This window comes from Balaenoptera physalus, assembly GCF_965194825.1.
Source record: "Balaenoptera physalus genome assembly, chromosome: 11".
In the NCBI taxonomy this organism is placed as follows: domain Eukaryota; kingdom Metazoa; phylum Chordata; class Mammalia; order Artiodactyla; family Balaenopteridae; genus Balaenoptera; species Balaenoptera physalus.
This window is the reverse complement of record NC_138896.1, coordinates 81,722,133-81,736,531: the sequence shown is the minus strand read 5'-3', so window position 1 is coordinate 81,736,531 and position 14,399 is coordinate 81,722,133. Positions and strand designations below refer to the sequence as shown.

Genomic DNA, 14,399 nt, shown 5'->3' with positions numbered 1-14,399 from the left:
TGTAGATTTTTTGATGACGGCCATTCTGACTGCTGTGAGATGATATCTCATTGTAGTTTTGATTTGCATTTCTCTAATGATTAATGATGTTGAGCATTCTTTCATGTGTTTGTTGGCAATCTGTATATCTTCTTTGGAGAAATGTCTGTTTAGGTCTTCTGCCTGTTTTTGGATTGGGTTGTTTGTTTTTTTAATATTGAGCTGCATGAGCTGCTTGTAAATTTTGGAGATTAATCCTTGGTCAGTTGCTTCATTTGCAAATATTTTCTCCCATTCTGAGGGTTGTCTTTTCATCTTATTTATGGTTTCCTTTGTTGTGTAAGAGCTTTTAAATTTCATTAGGTCCCATTTGTTTATTTTTGTTTTTATTTCCATTTCTCTAGGAGGTGGGTCAAAAAGGATCTTGCTGTGATTTATGTCATAGAGTGTTCTGCCTATGTTTCTTCTAAGAGTTTGATAGTGTCTGGCCTTACCTTTAAGTCTTTAATCCATTTTGAGTTTATTTTTGTGTATGGTGTTAGGGAGTGTTCTAATTTCATTCTTTCACATGTAGCTGTCCAGTATTCCCAGCACCACTTATTGAAGAGGCTGTCTTTTCTCCACTGTATATTCTTGCCTCCTTTATCAAAGATAAGGTGACCATATGTGCGTGGGTTTATCTCTGGGCTTTCTATCGTGTTCCATTGGTCTATATTTTGTATCCTGCTACTTTACCAAATTCATTGCTTAGCTCTAGTAGTTTTCTGGTAGCATCTTTAGGATTCTCTATGTATAGTATCATGTCAGCTGCAAACAGTGACAGCTTTATTTCTTTTCCGATGTGGATTCCTTTTATTTCTTTTTCTTCTCTGATTGCTGTGGCTAAAACTTCCAAAACTATGTTGAATAATAGTGGTGAGAGTGGGCAACCTTGTCTTGTTCCTGATCTTAGTGGAAATGGTTTCAGTTTTTCACCTTTGAGGACGATGTTGGCTGTGGGTTTGTCATATATGGCCTTTATTATGTTGAGGAAACTTCCCTCTATGCCTACTTTCTGGAGGGTTTATATCATAAATGGGTGTTGAATTTTGTCGAAAGCTTTCTCTGCACCTGTTGAGATGATCATACGGTTTTTCTCCTTCAATTTGTTAATATGGTGTAGCACATTGATTGATTTGCTTATATTGAAGAATCCTTGCATTCCTGGGATAAACCCCACTTGATCATAGTGTATGATCATTTTAATGTGCTGTTGGATTCTGTTTGCTAGTATTTTGTTGCGGATTTTTGCATCTTTGTTCATCAGTGATAGTGGCCTGTAGTTTTCTTTCTTTGTGACATCTTTGTCTGGTTTTGGTATCAGGGTGATGGTGACCTCGTAGAATGAGTTTGGGAGTGTTCCTCCCTCTGCTATATTTTGGAAGAGTTTGAGAAGGATAGGTGTTAGCTCTTCTCTAACTGTTTGATAGAATTCGCCTGTAAAGCCATCTGGTCCTGGGCTTTTGTTTGTTGTAAGATTTTTAATCACAATTTCAATTTCAGTGCTTGTGATTGGTCTGTTCATATTTTCTATTTCTTCCTGGTTCACTCTCGGAAGGTTGTGCATTTCTAAGAATTTGTCCATTTCTTCCAGGTTGTCCATTTTATTGGCATAAAGTTGCTTGTAGTAATCTCTCATGATCCTTTGCATTACTGCAGTGTCAGTTGTTACTTCTCCTTTTTCATTTTTAATTCTATTGATTTGAGTCTTCTCCCTTTTTCTCTTGATGAGTCTGGCTAATGGTTTGTCAATTTTGTTTATCTTCTCAAAGGACCAGCTTGTAGTTTTATTGATCTTTGCTATTGTTTCCTTCATTTCTTTTTCATTTATTTCTGATCTGCTCTTTATGATTTCTTTCCTTCTGCTAACTTTGGGGTTTTTTGGTTCTTCTTTCTCTAGTTGCTTTAGGTATAAGGTTAGGTTGTTTATTTGAGATGTTTCCTGTTTCTTAAGGTAGGATTGTATTGCTATAAACTTCCCTCTTAGAACTGCTTTTGCTGCATCCCATAGATTTTGGGTTGTCGTGTTTTCATTGTCATTTCTTTCTAGGTATTTATTGATTTCTTCAGTGACCTCTTGGTCATTTAGTAGTGTACTGTTTAGCCTCCATGTCTTTGTATTTTTTTACAAATTTTTTCCTGCAATTGATATCTAGTCTCATAGCGTTGTAGTTGGAAAAGATACTTGATACAATTTGAATTTTCTTAATTTACCAAGGCTTGATTTGTGACCCAAGATATGATCTATCCTGGAGAATGTTCCATGAGCACTTGAGAAGAATCTGTATTATGTTGTTTTTGGATGGAATGTCCTATAAATATCTATTAAGTCCATTTTCTCTAATGTGTCATTTAAAGCTTGTGTTTCCTTATTTATTTTCATTTTGGATGATCTGTCCATTGGTGAAAGTGGGATGTTAAAGTCCCCTACTATGATTGTGTTACTGTCGATTTCCCCTTTTATGGCTATTAGTATTTGCCTTATATATTGAGGTGCTCCTATGTTGGGTGCATAAATATTTACAATTGTTATATCTTCTTTTTGGATTGATCCCTTGATCATTATGTAGTGTCCTTCTTTGTCTCTTGTAAGTCTTTATTTCAAAGTCTGTTTTGTCTGATATGAGAATTACTACTCCAGGTTTCTTTTGATTTCCATTTGCATGGAATATCTTTTTCCACCCCTCACTTCCAGTCTGTATGTGTCCCTAGGTCTGAAGTGGGTCTCTTGTAGACAGCATATATACGGGTCTTGTTTTTGTATCCATTCAGCCAATCTATGTCTTTTGGTTGGAGCATTTAATCCATTTACATTTAAGGTAATTATTGATATGTATGTTCCTATTACCATTTTCTTAATTGTTGTGGGTTTGTTATTGTAGGTCTTTTCCTTCTCTTGTGTTTCCTGCCTAGAGAAGTTCCTTTAGCATTTGTTGTAAAGCTGGTTTGGTGATGCTGAATTCTCTTAGCTTTTGCTTGTCTGTAAAGGTTTTAATTTCTCCGTCAAATCTGAATGAGATCCTTGCTGGGTAAAGTAATCTTGGTTGTAGGTTTTTCTCCTTCATCATTTTAAATATGTCCTGGCACTCCCTTCTGGCTTGCAGTTTCTGCTGAAAGATCAGCTGTTAACCTTATGGGGATTCCCTTGTGTGTTATTTGTTGTTTTTCCCTTGCTGCTTTTAATATTTTTTCTTTGTATTTAATTTTTGATAGTTTGATTAATATGTGTCTTGGGGTGTTTCTCCTTGGATTTGTCCTGTATGGGACTCTCTGTACTTCCTGAATGTGATTAACTATTTCTTTTCCTATATTAGGGAAGTTTTCAACTATAATCTCTTCAAATATTTTCTCAGTCTCTTTCTTTTTCTCTTCTTCTTCTGGGACCCCTATAATTAGAATGTTTGTGTGTTTACTGTTGTCCCAGAGGTCTGTTGAGACTGTCCTCAATTCTTTTCCTTCTTTTTTCTTTATTCTGCTCTGCAGTAGTTATTTCCACTATTTTATCTTCCAGGTCACGTATCCGTTCTTCTGCCTCAGTTATTCTGCTATCAACTCCTTCTACATAATTTTTAATATCATTTATTGTGTAGTTCATCAGTGTTTGTTTGCTCTTTAGTTATTCTAGGTCCTTGTTAAACGTTTCTTGTATTTTCTCCATTCTTCTTCCAAAATTTTGGATCATCTTTACTATCATTATTCTGAATTCTTTTTCAGGTAGACTGCCTATTTCTTCTTCATTTGTTAGGTCTGGTGGGTTTTTGCCTTGCTCCTTCATCTGCTCTGTGTTTCTCTGTCTTCTCATTTTGTTTAACTTACTGTGTTTGGGGTCTCCTTTTCACAGGCTGGAGGTTCGTAGTTCCCATTGTTTTTGGTGTCTGTCCCTAGTGGCTAAGGTTGGTTCAGTGGGTTGTGTAGGCTTCCTCGTGGAGGGGACTAGTGCCTGTGTTCTGGTGGATGAGGCTGGATCTTGTCTTTCTGGTGGGCAGGTCCACGTCTGGTGGTGTGTTTTGGGGTGTCTGTGACCTTATTATGATTTTCGGCAGCCTCTCTGCTAATGGTTGGGGTTGTGTTCCTGTCTTGCTAGTTGTTTTGCATAGGGTGTCCAGCACTGTAGCTTGCTGGTCGTTGAGTGGAGCTGGGTCTTGGCATTGAGATGGAGATCTCTGGGAGATTTTCTCCGTTTGATATTACGTGGAGCTCGGAGGTCTCTGGTGGACCAGTGTCCTGAACTTGCCTCTCCCACCTCAGAGGCACAGCCCTGACGCCTAGCTGGAGCACCAAGAGCCTGTCATCCACACGGCTCAGAATAAAAGCGGGAAAAAAAAGAAAGAAAGAGAGAAAGAAGATAAAATAAAATAAAATAAAGTTATTAAAATAAAAAATCATTATTAAAAACATGTTTTTAAAGTAATAAAAAAAAAAGAAGGAAAGAAAGAAGAGAGCAACCAAACCAAAAAACAGATCCACCAATGATAAGAAGTGCTAAAAACTATTCAAAAGAAAAAAAAAAAAGGACAGACAGAACCCTAGGACAAATGGTAAAAGCAAAGCTATACAGACAAAATCACACACAGAAGCATACACATACACACTCACAAAAAGAGAAAAAGGGGAAAAAATATATATATCATTTCTCCCAATGTCCACCTCCTCAATTTGGGATGATTGGTTGTCTATTCAGGTATTCCACAGATGCAGGGCACATCCAGTTGATTGTGGAGGTTTAATCCGCTGCTTCTGAGGCTGCTGGGAGAAATTTCCCTTTTTCTTCTTGTTCGCACAGCTCCTGGGGTTCAGCTTTGCATTTGGCCCTGCCTCTGCATGTAGGTCGCCTGAGGGCGTCTGTTCTTCGCTTACACAGGACGGGGTTAAAGGAGCAGCTGCTTCGGGGGCTCTGGCTCACTCAGGCCGGGGGGAGGGAGGGGTATGGATGCGGGGCGAGCCTGCGGCAGCAGAGGCCAGTGTGACGTTGCAGCAGCCTGAGGCCCGCCGTGCGTTCTCCTGGGGAAGTTGTCCCTGGATCAGGGGACCCTGGCAGTGGCGGGCTGCACAGGCTCCCGGGAGGGGAGGTGTCGATAGTGACCTGTGCTTTCACACAGGCTTCTTGGTGGTGGCAGCATCAGCCTTAGCATCTCATGCCCGTCTCTGGGGTCTGCGCTGATAGCCGCGACTCGCACCCGTCTCTGGAGCTCGTTTAGGCGGCGCTCTTAATCCCCTCTCCTCGTGCTCCAGGAAACAAAGAGGCAAGAAAAAGTGTCTTGCCTCTTCGGCAGTTCCAGACTTTTTCCCGGACTCCCTCCCGGCTAGCCGTGGTGCGCTCGCCCCTTCAGGCTGTGTTCACACCGCCAACCCCAGTCCTCTCCCTGCGATCTGACCAAAGCCTGAGCCTCAGCTCCCAGCCCCCGCCCGCCCCGGCGGGGGAGCAGACAAGCCTCTCAGGCTGGTGAGTGCTGCTCGGCGCTGATCCTCTGCGCGGGAGTCTCTCCGCTTTGCCCTCCGCACCCCTGTAGCTGCGCTCTCCTCTGTGGCTCCGAAGCTCCCCCCCTGCCACCCGCGGTCTCCGCCCACGAAGGGGCTTCCTAGTGCGTGGAAATCTTTCCTCCTTCACAGCTCACTCCCAGTAGTGCAGGTCCCGTCCCTATTCTTTTGTCTCTGTTTTTTCTTTTTTCTTTTGCCCTACCCAGTTATGTAGGGGGTTTCTTGCCTTTTGGGAGATCTGAGTTCTTCTGCCAGCGTTCAGTAGGTGTTCTGTAGGAGTTGTTCCACAGGTAGATGTATTTCTGATGTATTTGTGGGGAGAAAGGTGATCTCCACGTCTTACTCTTCTGCCATCTTGAAGCTGTCCTCTTTTATTTTATTTTTTTTATCACTCCCTCACAGACTTCCAGAGAGCAGAGAGCTTACTGTTTCCCCACATCACATAGCTGCTTTCTTTAGATCCCTGTATGTGAGTGACAGAGAGCATGGATGGTGACCGTGAACTTTATATAATGCTATAGTGACTGTCAGAACAAATAAGTTCTGGATTTTCTGATGGAATAAATAGATGTTTCAAGGGACTTACCCACATATCAAAAAGAAGGACACACTATGGGTAGCAGAGGTAGACGGGACTGATTTTAAAGACTGACTTGGCTTGGCCACTTACTAAGTGTGTAATTGTGTACTAAGCCTTAGGTCATTATCTGTAAAGGTGGCTAACAGTAGGGCCAACCACATGGGGGTAGTTGTGAAGTGAAATGAAATGGAGGTATTGGCCCCAGTTAGTGTGGTGCCTGATGGGTAGTAAGCTCTATGTTAGCTGCTCTGTATGTTAGCTGTTGGTGTGGTGTGCGGTTGTGAGTGGTAGTTGTGGCAGTTGTTGTGGACTTGATGTTATTTCCTGCCACAGAATGTGTATCTCTGAAGTCATTGTCTTTATAAGGATAAATTCTAAGCACTGGCAACCTTCCAAGCAAAATATAATGCCTCTGCCCAAGCTGGAGAAAAGGACAACAGATAATTCCTAAATTCTATTGTAATTGAATATAAATTCAGAATTCTGGTACCCATTTTTTTTTTTTTTTTTGGGTGAAACTAAGCAAACGAAATCCTGCCATTTGTCCTACATTCCAACTGAAATTGGGACTTGATCTTGGGATGAATTGCCTTCTTAACTAGTGTTCAACTTAACAAGTGTACCTGTTTGCCTTTTAGCCCCCACATCCCTCTTCTTCTTATTATCTTTAATGCTTTTCTGTGTTCAGAGCACAAATGAGCCTTGTGATGGCTCTCTGCCTGCTCATAAACCCATTACCTTCCTCTTCCTCTTCCTCAGAGGCATTACTCAGTCACTTTCACCTCTTGACATCTTATATCCTTCTCTCTGCTTATAAAAGCACATAGATTTCTCTTTGCTTTCATGGGAAGAAGTGTAGCAAATTTTTCAGAGTCAGGGCTCTGGATTTTAATTTTAATCTGTACTGCCTAAAAACTGGGAACCTAACCTCTCTCATCCTTAGCATCTTGATCTATAAAATGGGGAGGCAGTTATGCTGAGGACCTAATGAGATAGACCATGCAAAATGCTTAGGGCCATTCCCTGCACAGGGTAAATGTTTTCTAATAATAATTATCATGATACTGTAGTTCCTAATTTCTTTACCTTGTTGAAACTCTCACCAAACATTACTAGCTGTCACATGAGCCTCTTGCCTCAGACCTTCCTATTGGATTCTACTTCTGCCTTTTCAACTGCTTTCTGGATAGTTCCACTGCATCATTCTTTTCTCACCTTAAATGTGACTTCTTCAAAGATAGGAATCTTTTTTGATCTTCTCCATCTCTATTGCCTTATTGTATCACCCAGGTTTAGGTTCATGCCGTGATCTTTGAATACTTCTGAATACCTCTTTTTCCCACACTTCTAAAATAACCGAATCCTATATATTCGTACCTCACAACCTCTTTGTCATCTGTTTACTTCCATTTCTATGTCCAGGGTCACAGACCAAACCTCAGACACCATCTTTCAGGACTTAATACAGTTTCTTAAGTGGTGGCGGTGGTGATGATGTTGACGGCAGTAGCACAGCTAACATTTATTGAGCTCTTACTTTGTGCCAGGAACTATTTTCAGCCTAAATAAAGGGTATTACCTCACTTAATCCTCACAACAGCCCTCGGACATAGGCACTGTTTCCTCCATTGGAGATGAAAAACTGAGGCTCAGAGATATTAAATGACTTGTAGAAGGCCGTGGTACTTAGAGTGGTAGAATCAGGATTTGAACCCGACCAGTACTCAGGTGCCTGTGTGCTGCTTCCTTAGCCTTTCTCCTTCCTTGCCGAAGTGCTCTCTCTGCTTCCATTGCCAGGCCTCTTTGAATTTGGGCACCATTGCTGCCAGGTTATTGTCGTATTAATAAATGTTATTCCTTGACTGAAAGGATTGGGGCTTGAGAGGTAGGGCAGGTTATCCACACTTAAGTGGGCATTTAAATACACTGAAATTGCATGTAGAGGGGGTTGATTTGTTTCTCAAAAGGAAATTAAGAGCTGTAACTTGGATAATGTCCCAGAAGCTCCTTGAGTTGGCATTCAAGGCTCTCTCCAGTCATTCTCCACTCAGTCTTCTCAAGGCTTTCTCCCAATATTCCTGTTCCTACACCTCACCCAGTCAGACCAGTCCATTCACACTGTTTCACCTTGCCTTATACATCCCTCCCCCACCTTCACTCCTGAGGTTTTGCTTACACCATAACTGTATCCTAAGAGACACCCCGTCCCTCTCCCATTTTTCTTTCCTGTGCATTCTCCAAAGTTTACCCTCTGTCCCACCTCCTTTTCATATCTTCTTGGATGACTCCAAGCCGATAATAAGAGAACTTCCCTCCAACTACCACAAAACACAAAGCAGGGGTGACAGTCTCAGAGGCCCTCAGGAGCCAGGCAGGAAGCATGGAGTGAGGCCAGCCAGTTGTTGCCATGTGGGTTTAGAGCCCACTGTGGCCAATTTTTCAAGAGGTGATGAAAATCTAGGTATTTAAGTGCCGTCTCTTGAATCTTTAAAGTTGACAGTTAATTTAAATTAAAAAAATAATTATATGGGGGCAAACAAAATTTGTGTGGGGCAGCCTTTGGGTTTTGACTTCTCTTAAGGAATGTGTTGTCCACATTCATCAATTGGAAGTTGGTCATGCTGTCCGCTTGATGGAATTATCTACTTGATCAGAGTTTCCTAAGTTGCTTTCAAGAAACTCACGCTCAATTGTTCCTTTTGTGAAAGTATCTCTTTTCATAACAATTAGTACAGAAAATATGGGCATAGTAGAATCATAATAAATACCAAGTAATCAAACTATTCATTGTATTGAATTGATCATAAATAATACCTTGTTTGGGTGCCACCTTCTGTCCCAAACAGTGATTAGAATTAAAAAAAAAAAAAAAAATCATTCAGTAAAGGCAGAAGCAAAGAGTTTAATAAGCATTTGGCTTAAAACACCCATTTCAATACTTATTATAGTGAGTTATCAGGCAGCCCCTCAATTGCAAGTATTTTGTGAAGAATTAGAGTTTTCTAACTAGGGAAAATTGGACTGAGTGCTTTTCCTCTTTTTAATATTAGAAATTGAGATTCAAAGTTAAGCTTTTAAAAATTTGAATATCCATATACTGTTACTCAGGTAAACTGAAATTATTTTCATTTGGCAGTTTTGAAGCAAGTAAGTGAATCAAATTTCAAGCTGATAACTTGTAATTACATTGATTTTCATTTTCCTTCTTGGCTATTCTTCAAAGTGACAATGGCTTAGAGCAAATGTCACTTTATCAACAACAGCTTTGCAACACCCTAATTGCAGCAGACAGATGTATTGTGAGAACGTGTGAAAAGGGTTCTCAGTGGAGCAGATCAAAGGCTCCGCCAGCCGTTAGGGTTGGTCAGCCATCCCAGTAGCCTCCAAGTCCCCAAGAACGTGTGTAGTGATTAACTTTAGTTAAGAGAAAAAATATGGAGATGGGGCTGGTGGTGGTATATATAGGACCCAGGAAGGAGGTGACAGTCAAATAAGAAGTGTTTCTTCTGATAGGTGTATTGTAGGCTAGTGAATAAATAATGAAAGAAATGACAGTAATTAAAATGTGTTTACTTAAATGAATGATTGCTTGAAGTATGGTTGCATGGTAAAGACCTCATTACAAACCGTACTTGGCACGTAAATATGATACTAATGTTGAGGGCTAATGAATTTGCTCTCACAGGTAGAGTGATGGGTCGGTCACCTGTGGCCCTGCCTCTCTTGTTTGCATTGGACAAGTCCAATCCAGAAACAAAGATACTTACTCTCGTACTATTTTATTTTATTTTATTATTTTTTAAAATTTTTAAATTTTATTTTATTTTTTTTTATACAGCGGGTTCTTATTAGTCATCAATTTTATACACATCATTGTATACCTGTCATTCCCAATCGCCTAATTCATCACACCACCATCCCCACCCCTCTTGTAGTATTTTAAAATCTGCTAAGCCAGACATTCATTTTAAAAGCTGTTAGGTAGTTGTAATTTGGAAATTAAGAGCCGAAAGCCTTTGTGTGAGGACAGATGACAGTGTGAGGAATTGTAGACAGAATGTGCCCCTGTGTGTTACTGAAGCAAGATGCCTCACCATGCATTTTCTACCTTCATTTCTGACAGTGAGTCTTCAAAGAGACCGTTACCCAAAACTTGCAGTAAATATGGGGTAGAGTGGTAATTCTCAAACTTTCGCATGCATCAGAATTCTCTGGAAGGCTTATTAAATCCCATGCAGTTGGGGCCCAGCCCCAGAGTTTGTGGTGCAGTAGGTCTGGGATAGGGCCTGAAGATGTGCATTTCTTACACGCTCCCAAGTGATGCTGATGCTGCTGGTCTAGGGACCACACTTTGCCAACATCTTATATAGAAAATCAATTAGTGAATGTGAATGAACTACTAAATCTAGCACCTATACAAGGATAATGCCATTCCAGTGCGGTGGAAATAAGGGTAATTGTCAGTTAGGAACTTCCTGCCACACAAAGAACCCCAGGCTGACCAAAAGCAGCCAGAGGGTGCTGGGGGAAATTTTGTTCAGAAAATGTGGGTTCTAGGAATGAATATCTTCCACTTAGTAACTTTGTGACTTTAGGCAAGTTACTGAGACCCACTGTGCCTCGGCCTCCTCATCTGTGTCATGCAGATGACAGTGGGCCCTATAGAGTGAAATTTGGGTGAGGCTTCTATGAGAGGATGCATGAAAAACTTTTAGCACAAGAGCTGGTGTGTAGGGAGGACTGTATTATTATATGAAGATGTCATAGTGTGCCAAAGGAAAGTAATTATGTATGAGTACATATACATCTTAGTCTGTTTGAACTGCTATAGTAAAATATCACAGACTAGGTAGCTTATAAACAAGAGGAGTTTATTTCTCACAGTTCTAGATGCTTGAAGTCTGAGATCAAGGTGGCAGCGTGGTTGGGTGAGGACCCTCTTCTGGGTTGCAGACTTCTCATTGTATACTCACATGTTGGAAGCGTCTAGGGAGCTCTGTGGCATCTCTTTTATAAGGGCACTAATCCCATTCATGAGGGCACCACTCTCATGACCTAATCACCTCCCAAAGGCTCCATTTTCTAACACTATCTTAACAGATCCCAATATGTGAATTTTGTGAGGGTACAGTCAGACCGTAGCAATATATACAGGAGAGATGGAAAGGCATCACCCATCTTCTCAGATCTGGGTGTCAGGTTTGGGGCTACTTAGCCTAGGAGACTTGTCTTGTGCAGAAAGCTACCTGAAGTACAGTTGAGGTGAGTTCTTTGTCATACCAATACCACTAGTGTGCTTAGTTAAGGTTTTATCTCAAATGTGGTGCAGAATATTTCACATGAGATTGTTGACAAGGTATATGGTGTGTTAATGAATGCAGTAGCTGCAGTGACTAGTGGCAACACTGGTGGTGTATGAACAAGATGGACTGAGACAAATGGAGAGAGGGAAGGAACAGAGAGAGAGATTAAGAAATAGTGATGGAGAAAGAGGGCAGAGGCAGGAAGGTAAGAGAGAGAACTGGGAATTCAGGGCTATTGTTCTATAACAATGCTTTTGACCTAAGTTAAACTTAGTCTTTCTAAGAACTCTATTAATCCTAATCTGTGTGCATCCATTTATACCATAAACACTTAGGTGCTTATTGATTGCTAGGTTCTGTCCTCTCATATTTTGACTAGTTCAGGAAGTTCTGATAACCCATTTCTTAGGGAGTGTAATACTGATACAATAGAAACGGAGGGTGAACAAAGCATAGAACCTGCCCCTAAGGAGAATGCAGACAAGTGGGAGAGAAATCGAAGAATATGTAAGGTATCCTTAGGCAAAGGAGGAGTAAGAACAATATCACTAAGTGTGGACTTTCTAGAACAGAATCCTGGTTAGAATCCTGCCTTCACCCTAACTAGCCATGAAGTCTTGGACATATTGCTTGTCCTTTGTAAACTTGCAGTGAACTGATGCCTGTAATGGATGAGTTATCTGCTTTAAAGGGCTGTCAGTGCATGTCAGGCACGTGCCATTTATTGCCTGGGATACACAGTAGACCCTCCTTAATGAGGGTGTGGGCTGGTTGGTTTGTTGGGTGGTGTTCTTTTGCAGGTAGGGTACTGGGTTTTAGATTAGTGGTTTCAGCCATGTGTACTGTGATGGTACAAGCATGTAGAATAGAAGACATTGCATGAAGAAGAGGCAGGAAGTGGAGTGTGAGGTCATAACCAGGTTGAAGAAAGATTGCTGTTTACCAAAAAGCGAGTGATGCTTGTTCTCTGGGTATATGAGGGAGCTGGCAGGGCAGTCACTGGTTTCTGTCCAAACAGTGATGGAGTGCAGGAAGAGGAATAAGGGAATGGTACAATAATCATAGATGCTTTTATGGACACTGTAAAGTGAGGTTGCCCCTTCAAGAATTATTGCCTTGTCATTACTGCTGAATTGTTTCATGGTGTTCTAAATCCTTGAATCCCTCAAATGTGCTGCCAGGAAAGTGATTCCTCACAAGCGTGCAGCTCACACGTGATGGTTATGGATCCTTGGCTTCGGATCATGGCTATTTGGTGGTAATCAAACAATTGGAGGATGGGGGAGCAAGAAAAAGGTGGGGAAAGAGGGACTCTTCTGGAGGCAGAACAGACCAGTGAACATGGTCTCTGGAGCTCTGTGCCTCTGGCCAAGTTACTTGCTCCGTGCCTCAGTTTCCTCATAGGTAACGTAGGGTTGTATTAATATGTGTATAGCACTTAGAGCATCACCTGCTACATAATTAGCACTAGAGGGTTAGTTATTATTTCTATTATTTCATGTAAGGAAGGATATTCCCAAATTTTTACAGATTTCCCAGGGCACTGAAGAAATGCAAGGTGATCTCTTATAGTAATACTGTAAAATCATATTAATATTTAACTCATAAGAATTGTGCTCTACACACCTTTAGAATAACCAACTTATATATAATCATGTATATGACTGTTCAGAGTTACTGTTTTCTTTTTCTTTTAAACTTCTGTGTCTTTATCTCTAATTTGTAGTAATAATTAAATACTATAAAATTAACTTTTCATGTGGGCTGCTTTTTATTTACTGTGCCCAACAGTATAGATCTATTACACTTAAGAATTGTATACATAAAGCTATGTATCTTGTATTTTGTGGTTCATTTAAGACATTGTCAAAAGTTATTGAGGACATGAGAGATTCATCCTCAGTGGATACCTCTCCACTGTGGCTCGTTGGCTGGTGGTCACAAAACTTACTGCTGCCTTATATTTTTTAATTGGCTGGAGTAGATATTTTTCATTTCTGTTTTGCCTTGAGTTGTAGAATGAAGTAGAGGCATGTTTAAGACACCAGGGTTAGACGAGGTGATGGGTATATAGGAAATGTTATTTTGCATGAATTTCTTTTCTTTTTAATTGTAACAAGAGTCTGTTGTGTTAACAACTTATCTGTTCGTTTTTCTTTGCTGTAATAATAGGGTTTTGCTTAGAAGGCTATGTCCATTACTGAGCAATTAGAACAAGATGAGCATATTTAAAAGCTGCATAGAGGAGGAGGAGAATGCAATGAGTGTAAAATTAGACTCCTGACTACAGGTTTTCATTTAAATGATTTCCGGGTTTTGTTTTTTTGGGTTTTTTTGCTAGTATGTACATGCCTTCTAGCTTTGTTCATCTCTCACACAGTGCTTGTCCTAAAGCATTGTGTGTACTTGGGGAATGAATAACAAGTTTCTTTCGTTTTTTTTGAGCAATTGTGTATCTTTTGATTGTGCTGAGGGGCTATCATGGTTTAAAATGGTGGATTTTTTTTTTTTTTTTTTTAAAGATGTTGTAATTATGTTCCATACTGGTTCAAAATGGAGCTATCCTTTGGCAATTTTTATGTGAGTTAAAGCCTGCTTCATCTTTGAGTGTTTTGTCAATTCCCACTATGATATCAGAATCCAAGCATGAAATGTTGGTCCTTTTCTCCTTCCCAAATTGGAAGATCAAGATTCCTTCTGAAACATTTAATTCATATTTTTAAGATAAAAATAGCATATCATAGAACCAGACAAAGATGACTTGGGGTCACTTCTATTTATTTAATCAAGACTAGTATTTTATGAAATAGTTGATTTGAAAATTCAGAGGCAAAGCAAGATGTTGGAGATGACGATAAATACATGGTGTAATTTATTTTCTCAGTTAGTATTTTATTTTATTTTATTTTACTCTTCTTCCTTCCTTCATTCCTTCCTTCCTTCCTCTCTGTCTCTCTCTCTCTCTTTCTTCTTTCTCTTTTCTCTCTCTTTCTCATCTCTATGGGAGTATAATTGCTTTA

At 40.2% G+C, this 14,399-nt stretch overlaps 1 protein-coding gene across 16 annotated transcripts in view; it reads left to right on the top strand.

The window, feature by feature from the left end:
- The window catches only part of FHIT (fragile histidine triad diadenosine triphosphatase), a 1,480,075-nt gene that overhangs the window by 814,214 nt on the left and 651,462 nt on the right, over positions 1-14,399 (top strand). The window lies entirely within an intron of this gene.